General features: G+C 36.7%; 1 protein-coding gene across 2 annotated transcripts in view; it reads right to left on the bottom strand.

Moving 5' to 3' along the window:
* Positions 1-15,000, bottom strand: part of LOC106868530 (G protein-coupled receptor GRL101) — a 778,677-nt gene that overhangs the window by 533,716 nt on the left and 229,961 nt on the right. The gene's annotated exons all lie outside the window — the stretch shown is intronic.

Here is a 15,000-nt window from a genome sequence, read left to right on the forward strand (position 1 = left end):
TATCTTTTATATAATGAGTATGTTATCATATAACTAATTTAATGTTCTTCTGCTTCATTCAATTTTCACTTATTCCTATCTATCTATCTATCTATCTATCTATCTATCTATCTATCTATCTAAATGTCTATTAATCTATCAGTCATCCAGTGGTCCACGTGCATAACATCATACAAACATATTTACAAATCGATGCGTAGATAACTGTCATTTCCTAATTCCTTTATGTGACGTCTTTGAAAATTCTAATTCAATAAAAATGAGATCTATATGAGATTCAAAGAATATGTGATTTTCATATCATTTGGATTGAAATAGAAACCTTACATGAATCCTGAGTGTTTACGAAAATAGACTTCCCAGGAGATGGATTTAAAATATAATGCCCAAATAATATATGCAATAACAATATATGAAAATCTACGGAAAACAATTCTGGACAAAATTTTATTTAAAACTGAAACTAAAAGTCTCAAATATTCAGTCTTAGCTATATTGTAAAGAAGAAGGTCACAAAAAATAGAAGTCAAGAAAAAAAGTTGAGTGATTGTTTCTCAAATTTGAGGGTGATTATATAGTTCTATACTTTTTTATGAATATAGTTCTGTAAAGGGACTTTTAATATATGTCACCGGCATCAATGAGGTAATTTTCAATAAGTTAAAATCTTTAATTATTAATTGACATATTATTAATTGATGAATTATTAATTGACATATTATTAATTAGCATAATAGCATAGCCTGGAAAAGACATAGATTACATGGAAAAATGCAAGCAAGAGAACTAATATTCTTAATATTATAAATTTGGAAAAGTACAGGACAGATTATTCTTCTTGGAAAAGTTCAGGACAAGTTATTACATCTGGTAAAGTACAGAACAAAAAAACTTTTACTTGAAATATTGCAGCGAAGGATAAAATTTGAATATTAGAAATTATTTGATTTTAATTTACAAAGTAACGTTATAATTAAAAAAGGTACCATCATTTAAAAAAAATACTGACATACTAGAATACTTAATAAATGAGAGCCAGAAGTACCGATATAGCTAAAATTTAATGCATAGTAGAATAGTAGGCAAATTGATTATGTAAACAGTAGGCGTTGTGTCGAGACTAAAAATGAGAAGACTTCGCAATAACTTACGCAATAACTCAAGCAAATTTTACTGTGAATTTCTTGTTATAGGTAGATTTTACTATAATATATACCTAATTTATATCTTTTATTATTTATTGTACTAACTAATTATGTAATACGATTATTTTGTATAATCTATTTTCAACTTTTTAATTATTAGTTAATAATAATTTTTAAAAATTAATTTTTTTAAGTGCAAAAAGTATTTTGAGTTATTTTTTATTTTTAATAGAAATAACAAGCAGTAACAAATAGAAGTAATAACTTCTCAGAACATTTTTAGTTTTAATAAAAGCTAATATTTTCTAAATCTAAATATATTATTTGAAATTTTATCCTTACCTGCAATATTTTAAGTAAAAATTTTCTTTTTCTGTACTTTACCAGATATAATAACTTGTCCTGTACTTTTCCAGGTTTATAATCTTAAGAATATTATTTCACTTGCTCGCATTTTTTCCATGCTACGAAGAAATTTATCACTTAATGCAATACATACCTACACCCATCAGGCATGCATCTATTATTGAAAGGTTTGATAGACTAGTAACCCCAAATAGCCTCTCACAATTTCAAAGATACAACTAAATAAATTTGGTAATAATTTTATACAAGGTGCAGGAGAGCCTGTGTGGTAAATAGCTTGCTTACCAACCACATGGTCCCGGGTTCAATCCCATTGCGTGGCATCTTGGGCAAGTATCTTCTACTATAGCTTCGGGCCGACCAAAGCCTTGTGAGTGGATTTGGTAGACGAAAACTGGAAGAAGCCCGTCATATATGTATATATATGTATATGTATTTGTGTGTATATGTTTGTTTGTCTGTTTGTCGCATCCAACATCGCTTGACAACCGACGTTGGTATGTTTACGTCCCCATAACTTAGCGGTTCGGTAAAAGAGACCGATAGAATAAGTACTAGGCTTACAAAGAATAAGTCCTGGGGTCGATTTTCTCGACTAAAGGCGGTGCTCCAGCATGGCCGCAGTCAAATGACTGGAACAAGTAAAAGAGTATATATATATATATATATATATATATATATATATATATATATATGGCGGGCGATAGCAAAGGACGAGAATAGAAATAAAAATTCAATAATAAATAATGAGTAGAATCTCCAATAGTGGGGTAGTCAATTTAGGCTACTTGGGGTCGGAACACACACAAAATGTCCCGGTTTACTTTGCCATCCCCAAGGCATGGGAAGTGTCATCTTCTAGTTTCTTTCTTACTACTTAGAAAAGCATATTCAGAGTAGATCCATTCAACCTCACCAGTCTATCCACTCTCAATCACATTTCGATAAACACACTCTAGAAGACAGCACTTCCCTCTGTACCTTCACCTTCCTATTTAAATGTTATTTGGAGAAATTATTGAGAGCTTGAGGAGATAGGAAAGTGCCTGTCTTCAAACATTTCAGAAGAGTCTACCACACAGGCCCTTTGGGAAGTTTAGAGATTGAGCAGCATCCCTTTAAAGCGATCTCTATTCCCGACCCGTTCTCCGATGTATCGCTTGAGCCGGAGGTACTTGTGGATAAACCTACCGGAGATCGCACATGCTTGCCTGTCCCCAACTGCACTACCGACTACAAGCACAAGCCTCTTGGCGAAGACCCTAGCTAAAAGGTTTGTGTTGAGCGGGGTTATGGGCCTTAAATTTTCCATCACGTCCCCTTTATTCGGATCCTTCCTCAGCAGAGTCACCACTCCCCAACTCACACCACTAGGAGTACTCCCAGTCTGTTACCAGCTGCAGTAATCGGCTGCCAAAACAGGAGCAAACAAGTCAGACATGTAGAAATATAATTCTCCATGTGTTCAGAGGAATTCTTTGGGGTTTGAATAATTCACCTCTGGAAACATCGGTGTTTCGTTCAATATCTTTAAACAACTCTAATTCAGAGACCTTTTGACGGTCGGATGTACTCGACCTGAAACAATTCTAATTGGGCTCTACCTGCGAAGTCATATACTGTTTATTTTGACATGGGATCAACATGTTACACACACATATATATATATATATATATATATATATATATATATATATATATATATATATATAAACAATTGCAGCGTGGAAGGTGTTTATAAACCATTTAAAATAACACACAAAATCCGTTAGATTCACTTCAACATTTAAATTTAATTTGTCAAAATATTTTCGTCGCTTTGAGACCGCAACCTGTTCACTGACAAAATTCTGTGCAGCACACGATCTCAGATCAGGTCACTTGCTATGCAAGTACATCTCCGTAATATATATATATATATATATATATATATATATATATATATATAAATTGAAATTTAGAGGTAATACTTGACAATTGTAAGCACCTGTGTATTCCAGCTAGTGGTTGCGGTGAAAGAATAAATTGTAAATCCAAAAAATAACAACAAAACTACAAAGGATTCCGCGGTACACGTGTTTCAAGCTTTATATGTGTATAATATAATATGTGTATAATTTACAATGTAAAGCTATCCTCAGCCGCAAAAATTATTTCTCTCCCAGGAAATTATTCCACCTCGGCGTTGAAGTTGGAAGAAAGGTGTGATGTAAGAGGTGAAGATCCTTTCGGTATTCTGTATAGTACTGTACCTCGTATAATTCTCCACCCAGACATAATCTCTCCGGTCCTCCGAAAACCTTCCATACCTTGCCACAATTCAGTGTGTAGTGTTAAGTTGGTGGTTAAGAACAATACAATACAATAAAAAGACATACACAGATATTCATGTAAAAAAGTAAGAATAAACTTAAAATTAAAATAAAACTTAAAATAAGATAAAATAAAAAATAAAAAAATAAAAAATAAAGGGAGTCATATCGGTGGGGCGGGTAATCTAGGAAGTAATAAGAGAAAGTCTGGATAGTCAAGTAAGCTACATCTAAGCTATTTAGATGGGTTGGTGAAGGGTGGTGAGGAACAATCTAAATGTAGAAGAAGAAGATAAAGTGATAAATAGAATAGATACAGAGATTTTAAAGGTCGTAAGGGATAGATATGTATGAGCTGTGTCTGTCTATATCAGTGGTGGGTCGTAAATAAGAAGTGTCATGCCAGAATAGACTTGGAACATGAAACATGAAACATGATATTCTTGTGGTGAGTGGTCAGTGGTCAACCTAAGCGAATTACAACTTAAGTGTACTAACCTATCTACATATCCTTATCTAGATGAAGAAGGGTGAGGATAGCTTTACATTGTAAATTATACACATATTATATTATACACATATAAAGCTTGAAACACGTGTACCGCGGAATCCTTTGTAGTTTTGTTGTTATTTTTTGGATTTACAATTTATATATATATATATATATATATATATATATATATATATATATATATATATATACATATATATATACATACATACATACATGCATGCATGCATACATGCATACATACATACATATACATGTATATATATTGACTATTACTTGACGGACAAGTAATAGTGAAAGACTGAGTACTAATATAACCTTGTAAACTTTTGCTCCAAATTCACAAATATATTGTACTCATAAGTAGCGCGACGTTTTGTTTTATACTTCTATTACAGTCATTTTCTCTCTCTCACTCTCTCTCTTTCTCTCTCTCTCTCTCTCTCTCTCTCTCTTTCTATTTCTCTCTCTCTTTCTCTCTTTCTCTCTCTCTCTTTCTCTCTCTCTCTCTTTCTCTCTCTTTCTCTCTTTTTCTCTCTTTCTCTCTCTTTCTCTCTTCTCTTTCTCTCTCTTTCTCTCTCTCTCTTTCTCTCTTTCTCTCTCTTTCTCTCTTTCTCTCTCTTTCTCTCTTTCTCTCTCTGCCTTTCTTCCTCTCTCTTCTTCTCTCTCTTCTCTCTCTCCCTGTCGCTGCTCTCGTCTCTATCTCTCTCGATATTTGCATCACACATATACGTGTGCATCTATGTATACGTTATACACACACACACACACATACACACACACACACACACACACACACACACACACATATGTATATATGATAGTATATAAGGCATACATGCATACTTAGATGCGTACATGCATACATATATCCTGTTTCGCCAACGAACACTGTTATTTCATGCTGTTCAACCGCTAGAATAATCAGTTTAATCTATTGTACATTAAATATCTCCTGCATATACATTCACTGAATCAACCTTGATCTCATTTTTAGTCATCGTTATGTTCATCCACCCTTTTATTTTATATTGACTATAACCAAATTATAGTCATATCTATATCCTTTCAGCCTTTTCGCATGTTCTACTCCGCTCACTACAATTGATTCAACCTTTACTTTATACATTTTAAAGGCACTTCTATTGATATATTCTCTTACTACAATACAGTTTGATAAGTAAAGTTTGGCGAAACTTTGAACTCAATAACAGTTTTTTCAAAATATATATATACATCTATCTATCTATCTATATATATATATATATATATATATATATATATATAGCAAAAGACGAAGACAAGTGTATAAACAAAAAGTAGGTGTGTTAGGTTGACGTTCAGGAAGGTGAGAAAGTCTTTTACGTTTCGAGCCTACGCTCTTCAACAGAAGGGAACACAAAGAAATAAAGAGAGAGAGAGAATAAAAAAAAAACTTTTCGAGTTAGCAGTCAATCATGGTGACTGGCTGGACAAAGGTAGTTAGACAAGAGAGCTAGGAAGAAGAGGAGATAATAAAGTATTGGTGATCCCAAAATGAAGGTGCGTGTGCGTAAGTGTGTGTAAGAGTGTGTGTGTGCGTGTGGACAGGGGATGGTGACTTTCACGTATGGACGTGTGCGTGTGAAAGTGTGTGTGTCTGTAATGCGTGGGTGTGTGGATGATGGTGTGGGTGCTGGAAAGTTGTCAGTGCTAGTGTGTGCGGAGTGGTGAGGGGTGTGGGTTTGGGGTGAGGTTATGGGGTAGGAGTGTGGTATGTGGGGTTAGGAGTGAGATGTGTGGGGTGGAAAGTAGGTGTCAGGGCAAGAGCAGAGATGGGAGTTGGGTAGGAGCGAAGAGAGGAAGTAGGTGTCAAATGAAGAGAGGAGAGGAGGGAGTTAGATAAAGAGGGAGGGGATTCCAACCCTTGTGGCACAAAGAAGCGAAGAGAGAAGATTAATTCCTATTCACGGTGAAGGCGGGAATCCGGATGGCCCCTGTGCAAAGACAATCCGAATACAGACAGGGGTTGTAATGAATGACCGACAGAGCGGGAATGGTGCGAGACCGGGATGTCATTGCTGAGTCCAATGTTTCGGAGTGCACCGTGAACCGGTCAACCAAGCGGCGTCCCGTTGGACCAATGTATAGAGAAGGACAGAGAGAGCAGGAGATGCAGTAAATGACGTTGCTAGAAGTGCATGTGAAGGAGTCAGTGATATGATAGGGAAGATGATGAGTGTCTGTGAGGATGGTGGTGCTGGAGAGGTAGGGGCAAGTGCGGCAGCGTGGGCGGGAGCAGGTGAACGAGCCAGTTTGAGAGGTGGGATTAGGAAAGAAACTGTGGACTAGGAGGTCACGTAGGTTGTGGGCTCGTTTGAAGGAAGGATGGGGTAGGTTGGGGAAGATGTGCGAAGTGGAGGGATCGGCCTGGAGTCGCTGGAAGGCTCGGAAAATGGCGCGTTGGAGGGGTGGAGTGGAGGAGTGGTAGGTGAAGGGAAACAGAAGACGGGCAACAGCAGGATGGGTGCGAGGAGAGAGCAGAGTCATGGTCCACGGAAGTGCTCTGGCAAGGGCGGTGTGGATAGTTGTGAGGGGATATCCACGTAGGATGAAGTGGTGAGCCATAAGTTAAGTCTTAAAGTCGTGGTTGTCACTGCAGAGCCTACGCAGACGGAGGAATTGGGAGCAGGAGATGGAGAGCTTGGTGTGGGTAGGGTTGGGAGGAGGAGAAGTTGATGTATGAATGTGAGTCGGTGTGTTTGTAGTGGAAGGAGGTAATGAGAGCAGAGTTATGAATTTTGACCGACATGTCGAGAAAGGCGACGGAAGTGTTTGAAATTGTGCAGGAGAATTCGAGGGCAGGATGGAAGGATTGGACAAAAGAGAGGAAGGAGTCTAGTTGTTCGCGGGAGAGTGAGGTCGCATCGATACAGTTATCAATATAACGACCGCATAGTTCAGGAGTGGAACTAGCGAATCTTGAAAATATTTGGACCTCAACGTAGCCAACGAACAGGTTCGCATAGTTGGGATCCATTCTTGTTCCCAGTGACACTCCCGAGACCTGTTGGTAAAACTCCCCCGCGAACGAGAAGTAGTTGAGGAAGAGAACAAGTTCGGCCAGACGAAGAAGTGTGGACGTGTCAGGTTGAGGGTTGGGTCGAAAATTTAGGAAGCGTTTGAGGGCAAGAAGTCCTTCGTGGTGTGGGATCACAGTATATAGTCTCTTGATATAAAGAATGAAGGGAAGTTTAGAGGGGTCAGGAGGGAAGGAGAAAGAGTTGAAAAGACGAAGAGCATGGTTAGTGACGTGGCTGTGTGAGGGGAGGGAAGCCACTAAGGGGGCAAGGACATGGTCGAGGTATTTAGAGATCAATTCCGTGGGGCAGTTACAGGTGGATACGACAAGGCGGCCAGAGTTTTTAGGTTTGTGGATTTGTGGAAGTAAATGGTAGGGGTGCGAGGAGTACGGACAATAAGTTTGGAGGCGGTGGGAGGGTTACTGGAGGAGGAGATGAGGTTATGGATAGTGGAGGACATAGCCTGTTGGTAGCTAGGTGTGGGGTTTGAGGGGAGAGGGAAATAGAAGGAGGTGTCTTGAAGTTGTTGTAGAGCTTCATCCTTATAAAGGTATGCATCCTACACCACCACGGCTCACCTTTGTCGGCCGGTATTATGATAATGTCTTTGCAGCGTCGGAGACATCGAAGGTCCGTGAGTTCGGCTGGGGAGATGTTCAGGTGTCGGGGAAGCTTGCGAAAGTTAAACCGGTCTACAACACGTCGACAGATGCCCGCAAATTCATCGACTGCTTGAAACTGGCCAAGAGCGGCGTCCAGTAGCATGGTCGGCAGTCCAAATCGGTGAAGCAGTCCTCTTCGTTAGATGGTGGAGTGTTGTGCAATAGTGCATATAGCCTGACACGGCGCACAAGGCTATGAATATCAGCACGGGTCTGAAATTCGTTACTGGATGGAGTGATGGAGTGATGGAGATGAAGGACAGACTCCTACTGCGAAGAGAGCGCTCCGCCTCAAAAGGGGAAGATCAGGAATCGTAACAAAAGACTGAAGTGAGGAGGGGTGGATGGGTTAGATGTCGGAGGGTGGTGGGGTAGTGAAAGGGTGGGAGAAGATAGAGGAGGGGTAAGTGTGTGAGGGTTCGAGTGACGGAAGGGTTGGGATGAGGATTAGAGGAAAGCGTATCTAGGAGGGTGGGGTAATGGAATCGGGTGTGACGGAATGGAGGAGTGAGTGGAGTTTACGTTGTTAAGTGCGAGCGAGAAACTCATGGAAGATATGATATAAATCGATTATGTAGCGTCGAGTAGAGTATGCATAGGAAGGGGTAAAAGAGGAGAAAAAGATGGAAGAAGTGAGAGGAAGAAGACGGTCGATAGTGTGTATTTTGGAGAGACTGGTACGAATAGTGGCACGCATAAGGCGGTAGGAAGTAGTACGGAGTATGGGTAGGATAGCTGATGCAGAGTGGAAAGTAGGATTGAAACGGAGGCGGAAACCTTTGGGGATGAGGCGGTGGAGAAGGCAGCGACTGAGAAATGGAACGTGGCTAGAGAACCGTGTTTTTTGGAAATTTAGTAAGGAAAGATTAATAGAAAAGTTGAAAGCAGCGGAAAGGGAGTGTGTAAAGGTATTTCTTTAGGCGGTGGTGAAGGTGGAGAAGGAAAGTTTAAAAAATCCAAAAGGTGTGAGAAGAAGAAAATTCAAAAGGCAGAAGAAAAATATAAAAAGTGAAAGAAAAAGGAAAAAAGAAGAAACGGAGAGAAAAGGAGAAGAAAAGAAAAGAGAAGACGAAAAGGAAAACAAAGGGAGAGGGAGAGAGAGAGGCAAAGTGACAACGTACGCATTAAGAGTAAGAAAAAAGGACTAAGAAAAAACAGAAAGTTCAAAAAAGTTCACAAAGGTTCAAACATCGTGGTGTATTGGAGCGATTTTTTACCTATATATATATATATATATATATATATATATAACATAATGGCACTCCGTCGGTTACGACGACGAGGGTTCTAGTTGATCGATACGATCAATGGAACAGCCAGCTCGTGAAAGTAATGTGCATGTGGCTGAGCAGTCCACAGACACGTGTACTCTTAACGTAGTTTTCGGGGCGGTGCAGCGTGACACAGAGTGTAACAAGGCTGACACTTTGAAATACACGTACTACTCATTTTTCCCAGCTGAGTGGACTGAAGCAACGAGAAATAATATATATATGCGTGTGGGATATGTATGTTTCTTTGTATGCAATATGAGTGTATGCATGTATGTATTAATATTTGTGCATATGTATATTTTACTTTCCGGGAGTAGCTTTCGGATATATTCGATCATCGATTACATACTGGTGAACGGTATTTTAAGACGCATCACGCCACCTTCCAAATGTTAATATTGGTGATAAAATGCTAATGAAGAAATATTTATTTCTTTTTTTCCTTTGTTTTGCTTTATGTATGTATGTATGTATGTATATCTATATCTATCTATCTATCTATCTATCTATCTATCTATATATATATATATATATATGTATGTGTGTGTGTGTGTGTGATATATATATATATATATATATATATATATATATATATATATATATATATATATATATATATATATATATATGCATATATTTACTCTGTCAGCCATATGCACACGAAATATTGAAAACCTAAAATATTGATATCTCAGTAATTATTAGTTGTTATTCATATACACGCATACATGTCATGTTGTCATACATGTGTGTGTGTATGTGTGTGTATGTGTGTGTGTGTGTGTGTGATTCGTATATGATTGGAGAATTTCACTGATATGATGATTTTAGCTTAAACTATTTTGCCTTGAAAATTCTCTTAAAAGACTGAATAAATTTCTTTCACTTCAGGGCTCAGTACTCTAGGGACATTTTTACTGCCAAAAATTAATCCATTCCCAGTAAATAAATGGTTCTTTAATGACATCTGGTTGTGGAGTTCGCGTAAGTCATCGATTCAATTTTCATACTCATTCTTTTTTCTTTCCTTCGTGTCCTATGATGTTGTATAAGTTTGCATCAATCATCATTAATTATCATCTTCCTACTGCTTTCGTATTCGCTCCTTTTCTATATAGTTGAGCCTATTTTTCTTCAAAATTTTGAATGGAAATTTGAATTGGTTGATAGTTAAAGAGTTTGGTATACATTCTAGTATACTCTATAAAATTTGACGATATGAGTTGGGGGACAAACGGGATCAACAAGAAAATGAGAAAAAATGAAGTACAATGCATTACGTATCTATAAAGAATTGCAGGCTAAATTATACTATAGCAAGGGTGATACTTTTTCCGTTATATCTAAAGAAGTGGAATTAAGTTCAAATAGAAACTCCTTCTCCATGTTAATGAAAGGGATATAATAAACTGATTTTCAATTACCACGGAAAGAAATGTATATATATTACTCAAAAATGATGGCAAGGATAGACTAATAGCTATTCAGCTTATTAGCACACACTAGCACACAGACACACACACTGTTAAAAACACTCACACGCCAACATTCGTGTATTGTGTATTTGGGAGTGTATGTGTATGCATATACATGTGAGTACATGTGTGCGTGCGTACGTGTGTATACATGCTTGCAGAATATTACAAAAAGGAAAGCAGAATTTAAAATGCAGAATATCCTGAACGAAACTTATTCAATTGATATAGCTCCAGTACGAAGGAAAACGCTTATTTTCTTAAATTTTTATTCAAAAATCCACTTCAATAACATACATACTTTGTCACTTTGTCACTTTCTTTCTTATTCCTTTCATCTGAATAATAAATGCTTGTTTTTTATAATTATACTTTCGTATTACATTTACTTGATTTCCCGAGGAAATGAAGCAAATCCATTATTTTAGCCTACGTTATCGATTTTAATAATACTATATTAACTGTCAGCAACTTCAGTTCTTGAAACTATTTTACAATGTGAGAGAAACAGTATGAGGGATTTGTGTTTCTCACAAAAATGTAAAATATGTGCACGCTTCAAATACGAATTGAAGTTTATGAGAACAAAGTATAAATTATGTGTGTGTGTATATACATATATGCATGTGTGTATGTATACACTTACACACGCACACGCACACACACACACACACACACACACACACACACACACACACACACACACATGTATATATATACATATATATATATATATATATATATATATATATATATATATATATATATATATATTTATATATATATGAGTAGGGTTTCGGCCTTTATATAATTCTATAAAACCAGTAATCGGAAAACATTATTTCTAATTGAATTCTCCTGAATATTCCATAAAAAGATGTTGTTATCCTATGTCATTTTCACCATTTACGTTCTTTTTACTAACTTTCGTTAATTATCTATCTTCGAAAAATATGGAAAGGACGTACATAAAAAAAAATTAGCCGATTTTATATGAATTCTTTTCAGTTTTTTACACCAATGTGAAAATTGCTTTCAGGCAGCCAGTCAGGGCTTCTCTGCATGTTTACGAAACGTGGTTATTAATCTTATGAAGAAATTCTCTTTAAAGTGAGTGCAAGCTTCCCCAAAAACTCGACTTTATTTTATTATTTCTGCTGCTTCGTCAAAATGGTATTTCCGAAATAAATGCACAATGGTATTCGGCATCAGTTTGTCAGGTTCGGATCGGCTTCCAGCGTAGAGAAATATCTATAATATCTATAATATCTCTACCGTTAACATATTTCTCAAATTCTCTCCTCGCAATTGGGAAACAAGGCTCGACGACTCGACAACTCTTCAGCTTGTTCTTTACCAATTTCTGTCTCTTAATTCATGTATGACACGGTAATGCTATCAGCGTACAGGCACTAAGATGGACACTACATCGCAATTGGACACCTGAACGGTGAAAGAAAGCCTAGGTAAAACCGCTGAAGAATTCTGGTTACAGAATGAATTCCACCGACCTCTCCTATCAGTCAGGTGCTGAATTAAATCAGTTATCGTGTATCTCGGCCGAAGCTCTACTTAACCCAATCCCTTTTTATTCGAACTACACATCCAGAACTACCCACTAGTCCACTTTTTCATCTGACTTGTTCAATATGTCGAAATTCAAACTGATCATTAACTACACTCGCGTCATAAATTTTGGAGAATCTACAAAAATGAAGGCTATTCCTGTCTTCTCCAAACTAAGATATTTAAAAGAATTGAGAATCTATTTTTGCCTTGTGATAGGGTCGCGATGAAATGTGTGTTTTTGTTCAACCCTCCTGTCAGCTCTTATTAAAGGTGTTATTCGAGCAATAATAGAGTATAGTGTTTTACATGTCCGACAATTCCCATTATGGATATGCTTCAAGTAACGGCAGCAACTTGTTTTAGTATTGCAATATTAAACTTAGTTTCTGTTTCGCGGGATTTTTGCCAAACAATTGTTGATTGATATGTATTTGATACGAGGGTAGTTATTGGATTTTTCAGTGTAATACGAGAAATCCCATGAAAATAGTACCAAATGTAATTATCTATATTCAGAAGATGAACAGGGGTAAAAATAAAGAATTACATCCCAAAATTTGTGGTTGCCAAAAGTCATATGACAACATTGGGATTTTAAGCAAGATGCTTAATTCGAGAATACACAAAACAAATGTGAATGAAACGTTATATTTAAAGACTTTCAAAGTTACATTTATTTTTATATAGTAAATATATATATTATATGGTAAAACGAAATCTGTTAAGTATATCTTTTTAGTTTCTAGTTCGTCATAACACAATTATAATTGCGTGTTCTAAAATTACTCAGATGGGAAATAATAAATAGAAATATTTCAAGCATAAAACAACTCCGCTAATATGATACACGTTTTTTTTTAAATTAAGTGTGTGTACCCGAAATACATATCAAAATCTATTTCTCTGCAATGGAATGTGTGTGTGTGTGTGTGTGTGTGTGTGTGTGTGTGTGTGTGTGTGTGTGTGTGTGTGTGTGTGTGTGTGTGTGTGTGTATGTGCGTGTGTGTGTACGCACGAGCATGTGTATAAGAATATATTTATATATATATTGCATAAATATGTAGATGTTAATGCATGAAAGATTCATTCAGAATGTATAGATATGTACATATATTCCTAGATAGATAAATAGATAGATAGATGCATTCATACATACATACATACATACATACATAATACAACTAATGTATAGACATATATGTGTGGTAAGAAACTTGCTTCTCAAACACATGGTCCTGGGATCAGTTCCACTGAGAGGTATCTTGTGCAAGTGTCTTCTACTGTAGCTTTGGGCCGACCTTCTGAGTGGAATTAGTAGACGGAAACTGAAAGAAGCCTGTCGTATATATGTGTGCGCGCGCGTGCGTGTGTGACTTTGTATCTCTTTGTCCTCCCATCACCGTTTGAGAACCGTAATTTAGTGGTTCGGCAAAAGGGTCGGATAAAGTAAGTATTAGGCTTAAAGAATAAGCTCTAGGATAGATTTGTTCGACTAAAAACTCGTCAATGCGGCGCTCCATTATGGCCACAGTCAAACGGCTGAAACAAGTTAAAGAATATATATATATATACATATATGTATGTATGTATGTATTATGTATGCATGTGTGTGCGTGGCGTGTGCACGTGTGTGTGTGTGCCTGTGTGTAGATGATAAACTGCAGTTTCAATATCAGGCATACTCAACCACATACGTTATATGTAGTTGCTTATTTCACAGACAGTATAATACTGCATGACAATGATGAATTTTCGCATCTCATACGCTATTCGTTATACAATCATTTTATATTACGTTTTCATCTACAAATTATCTTGAGAAAGTGAGGATGTAGTGCTCTTAGCAAATCCACAAATTTATTTATTTGTTGCGAGCGATGAAATATAGCTTGTTTTGAAGTTGTAAATCAAATCATATTTCAATAGGATGCGTGGTCTCGCGAAATGGATTATAATTTATTGACAAATAAGGTAATTTTTTCGGTAATATTGAAGCTGTATCTATTCTCTTATTTCCAGTATATTTGATATTTCTTCGAGAAATACATGTACGTACATATATCAAACCTAATTATTTTCATTCAAAATCACAACCTAACAGAAATTGAAAAATATAATAATATAGTTCCTTTTTATTTCTTCTTAGTTCTAGGTAAACTCTTATCCCAAAGCCAAATACTCCATTATGTTGTAGCGCTAACACACAAGCAATTTTGTGTGTCAGTGTGCACTGAAATTCCTTCTATTAAAGATTTTCTTCGATAAATTTCTATATCTTTTGACTCAGGGTAAAAGTTATTTCTGTAAACGTGTTTAATCTATAATTCACCCAACAGCCGACCCAAAGATGAAAAGTTTAAATCATGTCACCAGCATTATATCTAAAGTTTAAATGTCAAATGTTCAAGGCGCGGAAGGATTAAGACACGCCAAGCAGCGATATAATTATACTACCTAATAACGAAGCCTTGGGAGGTAAAATTGTTTTGTCTCTAGGTTCTTATAGTCGTATATAGCGATTGGCTATAACAACTCACTGGTGCTTGTTTAGCAACAGAGTAACAGTGAGGTTAGTCAGAATACAGGAGAGAGAAGAATATTGGGAAAGTTCCAAGAGAAACAAA

This window comes from Octopus bimaculoides, chromosome 3, assembly GCF_046866305.1.
Source record: "Octopus bimaculoides isolate indiv1 chromosome 3, ASM4686630v1, whole genome shotgun sequence".
In the NCBI taxonomy this organism is placed as follows: Eukaryota; Metazoa; Mollusca; class Cephalopoda; order Octopoda; family Octopodidae; genus Octopus; species Octopus bimaculoides.